General features: G+C 41.2%; 1 protein-coding gene across 1 annotated transcript in view; it reads right to left on the reverse strand.

The window, feature by feature from the left end:
- sox5 (SRY-box transcription factor 5) overlaps nucleotides 1-11,796 on the reverse strand; it is a 293,062-nt gene extending 281,266 nt beyond the window's left edge. The window contains exons 1-2 of the mRNA XM_052120818.1: nucleotides 11,721-11,796; nucleotides 11,468-11,606 (exon numbers count right to left, since the gene is read on the reverse strand). The gene's annotated coding sequence lies outside the window, so the exon portion shown is untranslated. The remainder of the gene's footprint in view (nucleotides 1-11,467; nucleotides 11,607-11,720) is intronic.
- Nucleotides 11,797-18,314: the final 6,518 nt, after the last annotated feature.

Consider the following 18,314-nt stretch of genomic DNA (forward strand, 5'->3'; position numbering starts at 1 on the left):
AGCTATATTTTACTTTCTTCAATTTCACGCATCCATTTGAAGAGCTTTCATGTTAGCGAGGATTTTATTTTGACAGACCTTTGAGTTCTACCTGTTTTTACAGGTTAGTTATATCAAGCTTCCCATTAATGCTGGGATTCTCCCATCACGACTCTAAATTTATACTCTAAACACACTGCATGAAAATGAAACACCAGCCATGTGTTGCGTTCGTGCGAGTGTGTGCGCAAGTGTGCCCGTTTGTGTGTGTGGGAATTATTTGACAGAGCGGCACCTCTTGTTCATTCTGTAGCGTGCAGCACATGTGACTGTATATTATTAAATGACATCCTTCTGCTGTTTAATGATCACACTTGGACATATCCAGAGGTTTTTTATTTTCAAATTGTCATTGATTTCATCTCAAATTTGTCACATCTCATATAATTTTGCAAATAATAACATACTGTAATATGGTATCTAAATTAGCAATAACATGATATCGTACCATTAAAAAAAAATTATATCACGATACTTCGCGCAATCCTAGTTTGGATAAATGTAAAAAGAGCCACATACAGGTGTAAACAGGATGTGAAATATTTTGTGATCTGATCATTCAGTCAAACAACAGTTGTTGTGAGCACATTGCATCCCTGACAACAGTGAAGGACGGCCTTCTGAACTGTTAATCAATAATTGCATTAAAACATAGTATGCCACATGCTGCTTTAAAAGAATATAACTGCCCCAAATGTATACAGACTTCACAGAACCTTTCAGAATGCTGTATGACCAAGCATGTATTAAGAACTGAGAGGCCCATGGGCCAGTACACCATGGAGGACCCCATGACGTGTCATGTAACTACATTCACTTCTATGCGCTACAGGACATTTGCCAGATTTGGTTGGATTTTCAAATTAACGGAAGAAACGTTTTTAATTATGAACTGATCCAAAATCATGTCTGCATGGTATTTGTTATGCTGGGTGTGGAAGCAGGACAAGACAGACAGAGGTGCGGATCCAAACGCGGTATTTTATTTAAGATAAACAAACAAGAAACAAAAGGTAAACACAAAGAAAAGTCCACGAGGGGAAAACAGGAAACTGATGCACAACGAAACAGATATAAACACGATGAAACAAACTCTGAACTCAGGTAGGGAACACGGACCAGGCTTGACAACATGCAAGAAACGAAGAAAGAACCAGGGTTTAAATACACAAACACAATGAAGACTAAACGAGACACAGGTGAGAACAATGAAGAGTGCAGGCAGTGAGAGGGGCCAGGAATTGTGGGAATTGTAGTTTATACAGAGACAGTGAAACATGGGGCGGACAACAAGGAAAACGTGACATGGAATGTGACGTGCTGAGTGAAACAGAAAACATGGACCGGACCACAAGGAACGTGACATAAACGTGATGGGTGAAACAGAGAACATAGGGCAGACACACAGGAACGTGACATAGCCCCCCCTCAAAAGGACCGGATTCCAGACGGTCCTAAGAAAAGGAAAGGAAAAATAAACAAAGGTTCAAGGAGAGGGGGCCTGGACAAGGGGGAAAACAGACAGACCAAAGGGGCCACAAGGGACACAAAGACAGACTAAGGAGGCACAAAGGACACCGAGACAGACCAAGGAGGCAGAAGGAACAATTAGGCAGTCCATGGGGGAAATAGGGGCAATTAGGCAGTCCACGGGGGCACAAGGGGCAATTAGGCAGTCCACGGGGGCACAAGGGGCAATTAGGCAGTCCACCGGGGCACAAGGGGCAATTAGGCAGTCCACCGGGGCACAAGGGGCAATTAGGCAGTCCACCGGGGCACAAAGGGACAGTTTTAGGAGGCCAGGGAGGTATCGACCAGGCAGGGACAGGTTTAGGTGGTCTGGGAGATGGCCGTTGGCCAAGGGCCGGTTCAGGGGACCTGGGAGGTGGCCACGGGACAGAGGCCAGTTTAGGTGGCCTAGGAGATGGCCGTGGGGCAAGAACCAGTTCAGGGGGCCTGGGAGGAGGAGTGGCCACTGGGGAGGCCAGCGGAGCTGCGTGAGGCAGAGCCAAGGAGGTCCTCTGAGGCGGAGCCGAGGAAGGTTCAGGAGGTGGAGCCGAGGAAGGCTCAGGAGGCAGAGCTGAGGGAGGCTCATGAGATGGAGCTGAGGGCGGTGGCGCTGTAGGCAGCACTGGAGGCGGAGGCCTGGAAGGCTCTGGAGGCGGAGCCAAGGGAGGCTCAGGAGACGGAGCCGTAGGAGGCTCAGGGGGCGGAGCCGTAGGAGGCTCAGGGGGCGGAGCCGTAGGAGGCTCAGGGGGCGGAGCCGTAGGAGGCTCAGGGGGCGGAGCCGTAGGAGGCTCTGGGGGCGGAGCCGTAGGAGGCTCTGGGGGCAGAGCCGTAGGAGGCTCTGGGGGCAGAGCCGTAGGAGGCTCTGGGGGCAGAGCCGTAGGAGGCTCGGGAGTCTCTGGGAGAGGAGCCGTAGGAGGCTCGAGAGGCGGAGCCGTAGGAGGCTCGAGAGGCGGAGCCATAGGAGGCTCGAGAGGCGGAGCCATAGGAGGCTCGAGAGGCAGAGCTCTGGAAAGCTCGAGGCGGAGCTCTGGAAAGCTCGAGGCGGAGCTCTGGAAAGCTCGGGAGGCGTTGGCTCTTGAAAGGTCATGGCTGCTGGCCCGGCTCTGGGACGGTCATGGCTGCTGGCGCTGGCTCTGGGACGGTCGAGGCTACAGGCGCTGGCTCACAGACATCGGGGGATAGTGGCTCTGGCTGGTTGACCGTGGCTGACGAGGGCTCGGGCTCGCTGACCGTGGCTGACGAGGGCTCAGGCTCGCTCACCGTGACAGGCGTGGGCTCTGGATCGTTCACGGTGACAGGCGTGGGCTCTGGATCGTTCACGGTGACAGGCGTGGGCTCTGGATCGCAGACCGGGGCAGGCGTGGGCCGGAAGACAGAAGCCCGTCTTCTCTCCCTCCTCCGGGCAGACGAAGTGGGCCGTGCTGGCTCGTGGAAGGCGACTGGCGTGAGGGTGAACTCGTTGACAGGTGGGACTGGCGTGACAGGAAGCGCCATGGGTGACTGGAGAGTCACCACTGAGGGAGGCGAGGTAGGATCCTCCTCAGCGACGCCCACGGTTAACGGCGGGCCGCAGACCCGCAAAGTCATCTCCACGAAGCTGCAGAGAGTCCACTCGTGCATTGCCGGTGGCAACCGTTCCCTCAATGAGGCGTTAAGGTTGCCCCTGAAGTAGACCACCAGGGCAGGGTCCGGGAAGTCAGAGATGCTAGCCAGCTTGAGAAAGTCGCCTATGTGGTTCAACGCCGGTCGGTCCCCTTGCTTTAGACAAAGCAGCCGATAGTTGGCCTGTTGGACCGCTGGATCCATTTTTGGGTCGATCGTTCTGTTATGCTGGGTGTGGAAGCAGGACAAGACAGACAGAGGTGCGGATCCAAACCCGGTATTTTATTTAAGATAAACAAACAAGAAACAAAAGGTAAACACAAAGAAAAGTCCACGAGGGGAAAACAGGAAACTGATGCACAACGAAACAGATATAAACATGATGAAACAAACTCTGAACTCAGGTAGGGAACACGGACCAGGCTTGACAACATGCAAGAAACGAAAACGATCGACAGAGACTAAACAAAGAACCAGGGTTTAAATACACAAACACAATGAAGACTAAACGAGACACAGGTGAGAACAATGAAGAGTGCAGGCAGTGAGAGAGGCCAGGAATTGTGGGAATTGTAGTTTATACAGAGACAGTGAAACATGGGGCGGACAACAAGGAAAACGTGACATGGAATGTGACGTGCTGAGTGAAACAGAAAACATGGACTGGACCACAAGGAACGTGACATAAACGTGATGGGTGAAACAGAGAACATAGGGCAGACACACAGGAATGTGACAGTATTCAAATATCAAAATCACTATTCAGTTATTCTGAACGTGTTTAGATGTCTTCAACCCGATCTGAGTCAGATGGTAGCTGACAAACCTACACGTTTTGGGCCAGGTTCTGGTCAGTTTTTCAAGTAGGCTATAGGGCGAGTGTGCGATTCACATGTGCGTAGAGGCCATGTAAACATGCACTAGATGGACTTCTTTGATCGTTGTGACACAACTCTTTAAGTTTAACTGTTAAGTTTAAAAGAAATGTAAGCGCAGGGTAGTTCTAGAGGGAAGACTAGCAGCTGTACATCATCGCAACATTAGTAGGGTAATTTCTAGCCAGACATGTTAAAAGTCTGCTCACAATCTATCACATTGCTGTTTCAGTGTGCTAACACGGCAACCTCCACCACCACAGGTTGAGTCCCGTCCAGCACTGGGGTAGGCTCCTCGCCCCTGCCTCCTATCTCCAGCAGGATATGACTGTTCCAAGTACAACTTCTTCGGACTACCATAGGGGGCTTATTTCAAAGAGAGACATTAATTTTCTGTTTTATATTCATCAAATAAATGCCATCTTAAATTTCACTCAAGTCTGCGAGTCTTCCTGATAGAACTTTAATAATTATAAAAGCATCTGGAGACACCTGTGTCCTGTTTCACCATTGTTTGCGCTGCATCTAGCTTTTTCAGATCAGGTGTCACAAATCAACATTCTGATGAAGCTCAGGTTAGAAAGAGTACTTATTGTGACATTTACACATGATTCCAGATTGTTTTTCACCTGTCAAAGTTTCAGTGCTTGATAAAAGGCAAATCAATGTTTTTCCCCTTTTGCTCTGATGTGCATAATTACTTAATTTAAAATAATTACACAATTTCAATGCTGAATCATTTAAAAATCAAAGCATCCCAAAGAAGTCCTATAATCTGTAGTGTTTGCGGCCTCATGGAAAGTGAGCATGCCGGGCATAATTATGCATTTTCTATGAATTAAGAATAGGCCTACTATGTTGCAGGCAGTGACAGAGATAATTTTGTTTGACTTTAATGTAATTTCATCATTTAAATATTTATTTAGGCCTATTGTGCTATTTAGGCTCATAGCTCATGGTTGACGCGGTAAACCAAATATTACTAAAGGTTACCGTGCACATATTTAGGGTATTAAGGCACCATCCTCTTTATCATTAAACATTAAATGCATGCCGGACAAGTCCTCTATATTGTTGCATGAATTCTGTCGCTTAAATTAATTTAAACCATCAGCTTTGTACACAGCCAGGACAAACTGCACCTTATCTTTGTGTTTGCAAGCGTTTTGTAAATCAGACGCTGTTCTCTGTAGTCCTTCAAACAAATGCGTTGCAACTGTGAGAGGCAGATTACTTGAGCACGCACTCAAGTGCCTGTGCTTGCGCTGCTGTCATCCAGCATGCATTCGGCCGAACAAATGTTATTTCACATAAGACTGACATTTATATTGATTTATAATAGGCAAGGGCGTAGATTTGGCTTGAATATGGTTGGGGGATTTGCAGCGTGAAGCATCTGCATGTTTCCACTGATTATGGTATAAATATTGCTTGTTTTGATTATTGGGGGTTCCCATTCCCACTGGAAACTACACCCCTGATAATAGGTATTTCAAAATAAATAAATTATTGATTTAGAGCTCAGGGCCCTGGGGGTTTAGAGGCCCATGGGAAATGGCCCAATCGACCTAGTGGTTAATCGTCACTGTGCATGCCTGTGGTACTCAACATGCGGCCCACAGACCACATCTGGCCCACAGACCATATTTTTGCGTGTGTCATGATGACTATTTGACAGTGGCAATAGAATAGATCATTGATATTTCACAAAATGTACATTTTAATTGTGCATTGTAATTTTTTAGTGTGGTGCAATGTGCTGCAGTATATGGCCTACATGTAAAAGTGTGATTCTTACAAAAAAACAAGACAACATACTTTCATATATGTTCATTATAATAATATACATCACAGGTTTTGTTTAAAATATTATAAAAAAAGTTTAACAGAATTAAGCTCAATTTTTTAATAAGTTAATTACATGTCAACAGTGTATTAAATAGCATATTTAGCATTACCTACTCTCCTCATTCATATAATACACTCACCTAAAGGATTATTAGGAACACCATACTAATACTATGTTTGACCCCCTTTCGCCTTCAGAACTGCCTTAATTCTACGTGGCATTGATTCAACAAGGTGCTGAAAGTATTCTTTAGAAATGTTGGCCCATATTGATAGGATAGCATCTTGCAGTTGATGGAGATTTGTGGGATGCACATCCAGGGCACGAAGCTCCCGTTCCACCACATCCCAAAGATGCTCTATTGGGTTGAGATCTGGTGACTGTGGGGGCCATTTTAGTACAGTGAACTCATTGTCATGTTCAAGAAACCAATTTGAAATGATTCGAGCTTTGTGACATGGTGCATTATCCTGCTGGAAGTAGCAATCAGAGGATGGGTACATGGTGGCCATAAAGGGATGGACATGGTCAGAAACAATGCTCAAGAAGGCTGTGGCATTTAAACGATGCCCAATTGGCACTAAGGGGCCTAAAGTGTGCCAAGAAATCATCCCCCACACCATTACACCACCACCACCAGGCTGGACAGTGGTAACAAGGCATGATGGATCCATGTTCTCATTCTGTTTACGCCAAATTCTGACTCTACCATCTGAATGTCTCAACAGAAATCGAGACTCATCAGACCAGGCAACATTTTTCCAGTCTTCAACTGTCCAATTTTGGTGAGCTCTTGCAAATTGTAGCCTCTTTTTCCTATTTGTAGTGGAGATGAGTGGTACCCGGTGGGGTCTTCTGCTGTTGTAGCCCATCCGCCTCAAGGTTGTGCGTGTTGTGGCTTCACAAATGCTTTGCTGCATACCTCGGTTGTAATGAGTGGTTATTTCAGGCAAAGTTGCTCTTCTATCAGCTTGAATCAGTCGGCCCATTCTCCTCTGACCTCTAGCATCAACAAGGCATTTTCGCCCACAGGACTGCCACGTACTGGATGTTTTTCCCTTTTCACACCATTCTTTGTAAACCCTAGAAATGGTTGTGCGTGAAAATCCCAGTAACTGAGCAGATTGTGAAATACTCAGACCGGCCCGTCTGGCGCCAACAACCATGCCACGCTCAAAATTGCTTAAATCACCTTTCTTTCCCATTCTGACATTCAGTTTGGAGTTCAGGAGATTGTCTTGACCAGGACCACACCCCTAAATGCATTGAAGCAACTGCCATGTGATTGGTTGATTAGATAATTGCATTAATGAGAAATTGAACAGGTGTTCCTAATAATCCTTTAGGTGAGTGTATATATATATATATATATATATATATATATATATATATATATATATATATATATATATATATATATATTTATTTTTTATTTATTTATTTTTATTAAATAAATAAAAGAATAATAATAAAAAAAGTGTGTGGACCTCGAGGCAAAAAGGATCCTGCTTTCCAGCCCTCCAGCTATCCAAAGTTGAGTACCCCTGCTGTATGCTGTGACCAGTGTTGGGTAAGTTACATCTATACAATTTTAATCACATTACTTCTTTGAAAAAGTATTCACATTACTAAATACTTTTACATTACTTTCTAAAATGCTTTTCACAGAACTAATTCAACATAATGTCTATATTTCCAACTTGTTCCCTCCTCCTAGAAATGCAAAGAAATGAACATATAACCATCATTTATGTTTTAAATTCTACAAAATATATTAAAAAAAATGTGTTATCCAAGTTATGTAAATAATAATAATCAAATTAATTGAAAGTCAGCAACTTTAATCTGATTACTGGAATTTAAAATGTAATGTTAGACTGCCCTACTAAAAAAGTAATTTGATTACAGTAACTAATTACATTCTAATTAGATTACACTCAACACTGGCAGTGACACAGATAATTTGCTTTGGATAATAGCATCTGCTAAATGAATAAATGTAAATGAACAAATGTAGATCACGTGAAGCACTCTGTTTATTTAATACAGGTACGTGACTAATTCTAAATATGAGCATTCTGCTTGAAGAGGGGGGAGAATAACTGCCAGGAATGGCACTTAGATCCCATCCACCTAAACTCAAACACTGGACAGGACTAGAAGGAGTTCAAAAAGTGCTAAGAACCAATGAGCACACCACACACGCATACTTAACCAATCAGACACTGTATCAGCCGAACTGGGGCAGGGAGTGTGAGCATCATGGGTCATGCACAGCTGTGCGGATGTCCGGACCAAAGCCACCAGAGCAGTGGCCTGAACACATGGCCAGTGTTTTGCTGCTGGGCTGCCTGCTCAATCTGGGGCCAGAAACTCAGTCACTTTGTTCTCCCTGCTTTTTTTCTTATGATAATGACGACCTGTCCCAGATTTTGTGGTTATGAGAAGAATCACATCAGTAGTATGTCGAAACAAAATCACAATGTATTTGGCAGACAATTCGCCAGAAGAGAGCAGCGGGGGAAGAAATCTCTCAATTTGCCAACAATTGAATATTTTATGGTTTCGTAAAGAAACTTAGTGTCTTTCATCCATTCTAATCCTGACCTCAAAATTGGGGTATTTTGGTTCCCAATCTATTTCTGCCACTCCATAAGCCAGCTTCTGCACGGTTAAGTAGAGACAATGTTAAGACAAGCCTTTTAAGCCAATTAGCCTTATAATTCACATGTTTTGGCAAATGTTATTCAGTGTAGTCCAAGATATGCCAGTGCTATCTTCAAACTGGCTTTTCAGAGAGCGAGAGAGAGAGAGAGAGAGAGAGAGAGAGAGAGAGAGAGAGAGAGAGAGAGAGAGAGAGAGAGTGAGAGTGAGCGAGTAAGAGAGATAGTTAGAGTGAGTGAGAGAGAGTAAGAGAGTAAGAGAGAGCGAGACAGAGAGAGACAGAGAGAGAGAGAGAGAGGGGTGGGAGGACATGCAAGCTTCTCTCCCCAGCACATGGTTCAGAGAGAGAGAAAGATGTTGAAAGAGAGGGATGGAAAAAGGAAAAGTATGCTCTAGCAGGCTGCCACATGTTGAAGAATTTGTTTACTGCTTCCTGTCCTGTGATCAACACACAGTTCAAACAGACAACAGAGGAGACGTGGTGGGCGAGCAGGATTTGAATCTCCCTTCCGTTGTTCTAGGCATCCTTGAAAGTCTAGAAACCTTTCAACCTTCGAATCTGCCCCTTTACATACATATCAAGCTTAATGAATTGTGATGATGCATTTGTTAAAACAAAACAGAACATCTTTGACAAGAAAAACCTGACAAGTCACTGGATGCAGATATTCCCCCAAGAGGCACACAAAACTTCTCACAGTCTGCTTTCATTTTCATTACTGAGTTACACTCAGTAACAGAGCTATGGGTTTTTAAGTGACTCAGTTCAGCTGTGGCTTCAGGGTTATGGACTTTACCTGGTCTATAGTTCTGCTGTAGTAATGCGTTACATTTGCGGAGTCTGTTAAGTGATAAGCTGAAGAGCAATGTGAATTTATCTATCTGAATGAAGTGAATGAGTCGGAGAGAGAGAGAGAGGGAGAGAGAGAGAGCATGCACAGTGATTTTTCTCTCCTTCCCTGCAATCGGAAACCAATCCCTGATTCTACATGGAGATAGGGAGAAACTCTGTGAATAACCCTGCCTAAAATAACTCTTACTGGCTGATATTTTCGACAAGAATATTTTAATTTTATTTTTCAGAGGGAGTTTCAAAAGTTCTGGTACTAAAAAGAACATAATACAGGATTAAATGCCTGGACATATTCAATTACAAAATTCTAAACATCAGTCAAGAAAGTCAGTTTGGGTTACACTTTATTTTACAGTGTCCTTGTTACAGTGTAATTACACAAGTAATTACTATGTAATATTAATTAGCAACATGTACTTACTATAGGTTTAGGGTATTGGTTTGGATTAGGGTTAGTTACATATAATAATGTTTACTATACTGTTATTACTACAGTTGGTACATGTGTAACAAGGACACTGTAAAATAATGTGTTACCTCAGTTTGTTTTGATGAATGAGAAACACAAAATTCTGTCCCATTTTAAAACATTGAAACACTCATTATACAAATTAAGATGGAATTATGAGGCTGGAGACTCCTTAAGCACACCACAAGGCTTTGCGCTTAATAGCCAAAAGTTGTTCTTGAGTAAAGTGTTTATAAAACGTTTGCCAGAAATGAAGTGTTTGCCAGAAAAAGAACAGTCTCAGCAACTTTCAACAGGACCCCACTCACAAGGTAAACTTAAGAACTGGTTGATAGCATTGAAGAAATGAAATTAATTCGGACAAAACTCTTAAAAATAAGAGCATTATGTATTTCCATCAGAATTCATCTAATTTTTTTTTACTTTCAAAGCCTTTGAATCTTTAAACCCTTATTTCTTCCTACATTTTATTCCTATCTGATTGTCTGAATATTTTATCACAACGTTTATGAATCTGTGAGCAATGCAATCAATCACTAACCTATTAAAGTCCATACAGTAATATATGAGTTACTATAGTAAATTGCTCTCCTCTCAAAATTAGTCAGTGTTAATATTTCATTAGAGTGAACTCCATATCTGGATTTTATGGTGACACGGTCCATTCTTACAGTTATGTTCTGTGTTAGAGCAATAAAGTGCCTTGTAATATTTATCTGTATATTTTGTATTACATATAATTTTTTAGTTTTCTGTACAGCTTAATGTGTGAGTGCATCATGCCAGAAATTACTTAAAACAGGAATGTGCACAGGGGTGTAGATTTCGGGGTGGGGATGGGTGTAACCCCCCAATAATAACAATTACAATAATAAACTTGAAATAGCAATTACAACACCCCAATATTTATACCATGACAAGCCCAGCCCCCCATCAAAACACACTTGTTTATTTGAACAAACTTGGATGCCGATTGAATAATGAACTTCATAAAGTTTCATTTTAGAAGTCAAGGAATGTTTCTCTCATTTAAATGCCATTCCTGATAATATATCCTACTATTCAAGAGCCTCTTAGGTTCAATTTAGAAAATTATGTTTGCCCAAATTATGATTAAGTGCATTTCAAAGAAACAATTGAGACAAATCCTTCAGGTGGAAAGAATGTCCTGCTCTTATTAAGAAATGGGAGAAACATCAAGTTAGCCTGTAGGCTACTGCAATATTTTGAAGGTTTACTGTAAGGTGTATTTTTTTATTTATTTTTTTATTTATTTTGTATATGCACATTAAATTAAAAGTAGGATAAGTGATCAGCTCGGCAAGGAGCTGTTGAAAATGGTTCAAATGACAGCATTTGGATTGAGGTCTACTTAAGGCAGGAATGGATGTAGTAGCTCTGTTGATTGGAAGGTAACGCGCTCTAATCCCCGCTGGATTACTGTGCCAATGGAATGGGGAAAGATCGCAATAGATCAAACACCATCCGACACTTCCAGCGGTGCCCGTAAACGGCGCTCAACAACAAGCAGTATCGCGAGCCCAGCTCCCCGCGCGCATAAACCGATCACGGCGACATAAAGTTCAATGCGATGTCAAATTACTCACCTATTTTTGTGTACGGCGTCGTCCACGTGTCTCGAAGGAAAACGACCATCCGTTCCGGCGGGAGAGGTGAAAAGGTTCGGGATGTTTTATTTGGGGTTGATTTGCGCTGGTCTCTCAAGGACGAGGTGAAATCCCAGGGCTGGTCACACACAAACAACAACGCCACAGCAAATTACAAAAGGCACAGAGATGGGGGAGAAGTCAATTTGTTTCGTGTAGCCTATAAAACAAGCTCTGAACCTGGAGCAGTTACCTTAGCGCCAATGCTCAGTTGAGCAAGGCAAATGTCTCAAAACTGGACCATTTAAATCCAACACACTGGGCTTGGCTATGTGCCTATGCAGTTCAAAGCAGTTTTACATGTGCGCGCGCTCTACCTGAGGCGCATCGCGAGGTAAAGGCGAAAAGACACCACGTTTGTAGCCTACTTCAAGAGCTGTCAGAATATAAGCGTTGACATCAGAGTTTCTCATTCAGGGAATATGGTTTTAAGAATATGTCCAGCTAAACGTAGGCTACAAGTCATTCCGAGCGCGAGAAGTGCATTTGTGTGGAGAGAAAATATGTCACAGACCGGGATGTTTCAATTTAGGTGTCTGTTTTGACACACTATATTATCAATCATTCACTGTTGTCCTCAGCTGCTCTTCAACGCATTTTAACTGGGGTGTAATCAGAGCGAGCCCCTCCAGGTGCCTTGTAATAGCGCATATGCAGTCGCTTTTCCCACGCGCGCCCGGGCTGTTTTTAAACACCTGTCAAGTCACGCGCCGGGGCATAGTCGTCTCTGTTACCCACGCCACACAAAAATGAAATTAAACAACACGAAAGTGCTTGGAAAGTCTACGTCTATGTATAACATATACACGTTATATTTGCTTGCAAACATTAGAGTAAACATGAAGTAACTGTTGTAATTATAGTCTGTTTATCCGGAACTATCGGTCAATGACTTCATTGTTTCATTTGATCATTATTATAAACCAAACAAAATACTTGGCATGTCAGTGCGTTTTCTGAAATATTCACGAACTTTTAATGCTTGCAAATCTGCAGATGTTTGATTCCTGAAATGGAATTTGCTTTCCTGCTATTCATTTGATGTCATCCACACAAATATCCGTGGTTTATTCAATAAGGTGTACATTTCATGCGATTCATTTTTGAGTGAAATATTACATTTCATGGCGCTTTTGGTCAGTTTTATTCAATGATAAAAAGAAACGATAAAAACAATCTCTAATTGTGTTTAGGGTCAAAATAAACGCTTTACAAATGTAATTCGCTTACTTTAGTTCTTTATGGCTCACTTAACTGCATAACATCTACCTTATCAAGACAGAAAGACTAGAAGTTTGTTGAAGTAGGTTATCATCACATTCTGTCAGGTTTGATGCGCGCCTCACCTGCACGCGCATCTCAGGTCCCTGTGCGCGCGCCACAGAACATGCGCTGTAGGCTCATGTTCATAAGTCAAATGACTTGTTCAAAACAGAAATATGGAAGAACAATTAATATACTGTATAACTCTAGTAATTTCATTGAAAAATGCAGCATGTTTGCTGTATTCGATGGCTTCACTTTTTAAAGTGACTTTTAAATTGAGACCTTCGAATAGGCCTACAGCAAACATAGCCTACTGCATTTTACAATTAAATTACTAGAGTTATACTAGAGCTTTCATTTCCACAAATAAAAAGGGATCAAAGCAAGGAACTTGAACCAAAACAGTTTAGGTAATAAGAAGAAATTTGAATGTGTTAAAACTTGCGGAGAACTTGTATAGGCCTAGCTAATTTTATTTAATTGCAGTCCTAAATGCCAAAGTGTGCATTTCAATCGGCCACGTTTATTAAAAGCTGAACAAAACCACGTTTTGTCGTTTATTCTGCGAGTGTCACGACAACAGATTAACGACTTTTAATGGAACGGTTGTTAATGAGCCAGTTGAAATGACATTGCTGACTGTTATTGTTCAATGTTTTTAAATGAACACGAAAGTCAAGGCTCAGAAAATAAAGAGATCGGGCCTATTTTCCCTATGTTGTGGGTTTACGTATGTATATGCTTTTATGCTTTTATCTTTTATTGCATTCTGAAATCATCTCTTGTAGGCTACTATTAATAATGCTGTATATTACCCTATATTATTGTATGCAACATGCATGTGTATTTTTAACAGCATATACGGCAGGAAGGTACAGAAAGAATTGTAAATCAGGCTTGAATGGATATGTTTACACATTCATTACTCAAAAAATGGGCGTAGCTGACCTCTAGCGGCGGATGAATATTATTACTGGTAGTAGGCCTTAATAGATATTCATTGACCCCTCCCTCCCTCCCCCCCTCTCTCTCTCTCTCTCTCTCTCTCTCTCTCTCTCTCTCTCTCTCTCTCTCTCAAGTAGTCCATTGCCACGTCGGAAACATGGATCAGTCTGTTCTATTCCAAGCAAAAGAATGAAGGAAGCAGTTTGAAAAAGGTACGCAAAGTTATGCATCCTGCGTCCTGTTCATTCTCAACCATATCAGCGTTTTCCATCCGAGAAACTGCTTGAAACTAATTGCTCAATTTTGTCGCTGACACACTCGATTAATTAATTTTACTCTTTCCTGTGACAGACTGAATAAACATGCAGGATGGTGACATTACCTGAAACAACCTACTGTTACAAATTAAATAAAAATCTTTGAATATAATTAATTATTATTATTATTTTAATAAGTATTTCCACCCCCTTATTTCCATATAGGCCTGTTAAGGCTCATCAAGGTCATCTGCTAAAATATATTTATATATGATTATTATTCTTAGAAAACAAGTGATAAAATGAGGCAGGTAAATTCAGTTCCACTGATAAACAATTATTGGGTACAATACTTTGAAGAAATATAAACAAAAGTATGAAGCTGTCATTAAATGCAATCCCTTAATTTACAGTATCACGGAATGGCTTTATTAAAATAAAACATCAGTTGTAGTACAAAGGTAAAAAGGCCAATTGAGGTTCTCCTGGTAAATATTGCTGGAAATGTGCAATTTTTGCTGAAAATGTTCTTTTGGGTTATTGGATGTTACATATTATTTGTTGTGGTTTAAAGTCTTTCAGGTTTTGGGACCTACATTTGTCTTCACTGAAGATAAGATAGGAATTTGCTAATCTTCCAGACAGCCTTTCTCCTATATCTAAATAGCCTATATGTGTTATAGGCACAGTGATTAATGCTGAGGGGATTTAGAGAGGAGGATACAAATGCAGACAGTCTCTCATCAGCCCATATCAAACAGCCTGGGAGATGTTTCATATATGGGTGTATTTGGTCTCCAGCTTACAGTTGTCTGCTTAAAGCTTCATTACTAAAGAATCATTTGGAGGGGGGGAGCAAGCATCTCTTGATAGAGTGAGTGACTAATAACTAAAGCTGACAGCAAGCGCAAAAAATGCGCACACGCGAGCACACACACAGGGCGAGTGACAAGACCACTCTGTGTGCACAACAGAGAAGACAAACGTGACATATTCTAGCTGGCGGTGGGATAAAACTCAATCAACCTAAACCGTCTTCCTTCTTTGCGGGTGCATACACACACACACACACACACACACACAAATTATGGGATGGTTGACCCAAAAATGAACATTCTATCATCATTTATTCACCCTCATGTTTTAATTCGCCAAACACCGATTGAGAACTTTAGCAGAATGTCCAAGCTGCATTCTTCCATATAATGAAAGTGGATGGGGACAAGTGGCTGTCAAGCTCCAAAAAAAGCACAATAAAAGCATCATAAACGTAGTCCATAAGATTTGTGCACAATATTCCAAGTCTTCTGAAGACATATGATAGCTTTGTGTGAGGAACAGACTGGCATTTTAGTCATTATTCACTGCAAATCCTGCCCGAATATCCCCGTCACCAATCAATTTCTCTGCATTTGACATTCTGCTATAAATATTCCTTTTGTTTTCCACAGAACAAATAGAGGTTTCAAACAACATGAGTATGAATAAATAATTATAGAATTTTAATTTATGCAAGAACTATTCCTTTAAGGTGATCTCGCACCAATAATAACAAAATCACACATCGTCCAGTCAGTATGCAGTATTTAGCAAGTGATCAGTCATGAGTGATTACTTTGCAAATGCCACAAATAAAACTGATACCTCACCTCTTCAGGTAAAACAGCAGCCCCACAACCCTGTTTGCTGCATCAGGGAGCAGCAGAGACAGAGAGACAGATTGTGTGAGAGTTGTGTTTAATCCCCTTAAGCATCATGGCAGCAGCTGCTGCGTACAGAAAAGGGGGCTGGGGGGGTTACAGTTAGCAAAAGAGAAACACACTCTTCTCCAGGTGGATCGTATTCAGTCCTGTTCTGAACGTATGTTCTATGTGATTTTGCCTTGACCTCAAGGCTACACGCTGTATTGTACTACATAGTATTTTAATACAAAAACAACAGTGTTATGTCAAGAGAGCATGCCGTGCCATGCAATTACCCAACTAAGATGGCAATGCACTAAATGCACTTTTCTTCAGGTTCCTTAGGATGCACAAATATGATGATCCCCTTACGAGGGACCCATTCCTAAATTATAAAGGTGTATAAATGAAGTTACAGTTAACAAACAAACTTGTTATGTTCAGTGACAGCTCTTCCAGGTTCTTTAGACACTGCAGAAAAGAGCTGCTGTCAGATGGTGCTTCACTCAAAATGCCCAAAAAAGTGTTGTTTGTGGGGTTGAAACACCTTGTTTCCAACAGATTATTGGATTTGGGCTTTTTTACATTTTCATCAGAATCGTTGGATTAGGCAAAATTTATCTGCTCTGTTAAAACCCAATTCCCCACAGCTGCTGTTGGTAAAAGAATATGTGAATAAAAGTAATGCAATACTTCTAAAATCATGTCTTTGCAGTTGTTTTGACTGAAGTTCTAATATGAATATTTACTATATTTTGATCAATGATTTAAGCATAAAGATGCATATTGCATGTCTCATGGTAGTTTTCATTTTTATATACCGTATTTCTCAGGCTTTACAAGTGTGTTAAACGTGTGAGGATGTCTTTTCGTTAGCCTGTTACAGTGCATAACTTTTTCATACAGGCCTATTTGACCAAGTTAACACATGTTTTGCTGATTGTTTAGAAATAAACAACTTGTATTTCTTTACTGTAAACCATAGATGTCCCTTTATTATAACTTTTATTAATTTTAACTAACATTATTACATTATATCATGTTGAAAATATTATTAAAACTGAAGCGCTGCTCATAACCTCCATTGAAATCTGCTGCTCAATAGAACTTTGATACGCGGTCACCTGCGGTTTGATGTCACAGTCATTTCCTATATAAATATGAATTTACCTGTATACTAAGTGAGCAAATAGTATATTATAAATTTATAATACTAAAAGGCAAATGTCTTTTATATTTTCATTGTACTAAAGTCAAAAAACATTATTATATGTAAACTAGTTACTTTGCATTAAGCTGACAGTGTATCTTTTACATTAAATTTACAAGTAAATTTATATTTATAAACCTGAAGAGAAACATTTTATATTCAATTTAAATGTATTATAGTCTATAGAAACCTGAATGAAACAGTGGTTAATTTTGACATTAAAATACAACTTTTTTTTTTCTTCTGTGCAGCCCATATCACCGTCTTGTGGCCCCCCCAGTTTTAAAACCCTTGTCTTAGGTTATGATCTGTTCTGTAACAGACTTATTATTCATTTTAGTAATCCACATTTGGCTGGATAATAAAAGACGCTGAAGCTATTTAACATAGTGTCACTTTTGCCATAGTTTTAGTGTGCCAGTTGATTTTATATGGGGAAAATATTAACTTTAGCTGAATAATAATAAACAAAAAGCTCTATTTTGGGTTGTATTCCATCAATTTTCTCTCTTTAATATAGGTTCTATCTGCCTCTGACATTGTGGCAGAATTTTACAGCAGCTCAACTTAATCTCAAAATGAAGATCTTTAGTCCCAAGCCAGTCTATCAACTGTTCATCTCAGTGTAAAATCGGCCAAACTTTCAAAGCATTGAAACTGGCCTGCATATGACAATGGAATGGCTGGAACATAATGTGATTCTGTAAGCATCTGATAACTTCCACCCTGTGTGATAAAGCGAAAAATCCCGGATAAACAATCCTGTTTATGACCTGGAAAAGTTCTGGTCATGCTAGGCTTTTTTGTTGCATTCTGTTTTTGTTTGCACTCCTCGGCGCCGAGGTCTCGTCAATCTTTCACCATTCAAGCTGTTTAAAAGGTGGACGATTTATGGTTAGCAAGGCATGGCAGACGGGGCTGAGGTCACACCATATCAGCCAACGACAATGGCCATTGTTCATGCGTCCAACAGGAAGTGGCTGTGTGGGACTTCCTGCGGCTGATACCTAGGGCTGAGGCAGGCGGGACAGGGTTGGGGAGGTAGCCAGGCAGCCCATGGTTGATCACATTGTTCCAGGTAGTATCTCATAGTAACGTCGGTCCCTTGGGACTATGTGTTTTCAACCAAAGAGCCCCAGTCCCACAGCCTTAATATAGAGCTGAATACAGTCCCGTCGGATCCAATATAGTCTCCAAGAGTGTGTATGCATGCAAGTTAGTTAAAACGGAGAAGGACAAATACACAAACACGAAATTACACCAGGGGTTGTATATTGTTTGCTCTGAAGAATTCAGACAATCTTTGCAATGTTCTGTGTGCCATGACAAGATGTCAGCATTTTATGTTCTCTGCGCACATCAAATATTTGTCTTCATTGTTTATGTCCACCTGTTGACACTTTTAGGTTTGTGTTTCATTTGTGCTT

This window comes from Xyrauchen texanus, chromosome 47 (genome assembly GCF_025860055.1).
Source record: "Xyrauchen texanus isolate HMW12.3.18 chromosome 47, RBS_HiC_50CHRs, whole genome shotgun sequence".
Lineage (NCBI taxonomy): Eukaryota > Metazoa > Chordata > Actinopteri > Cypriniformes > Catostomidae > Xyrauchen > Xyrauchen texanus.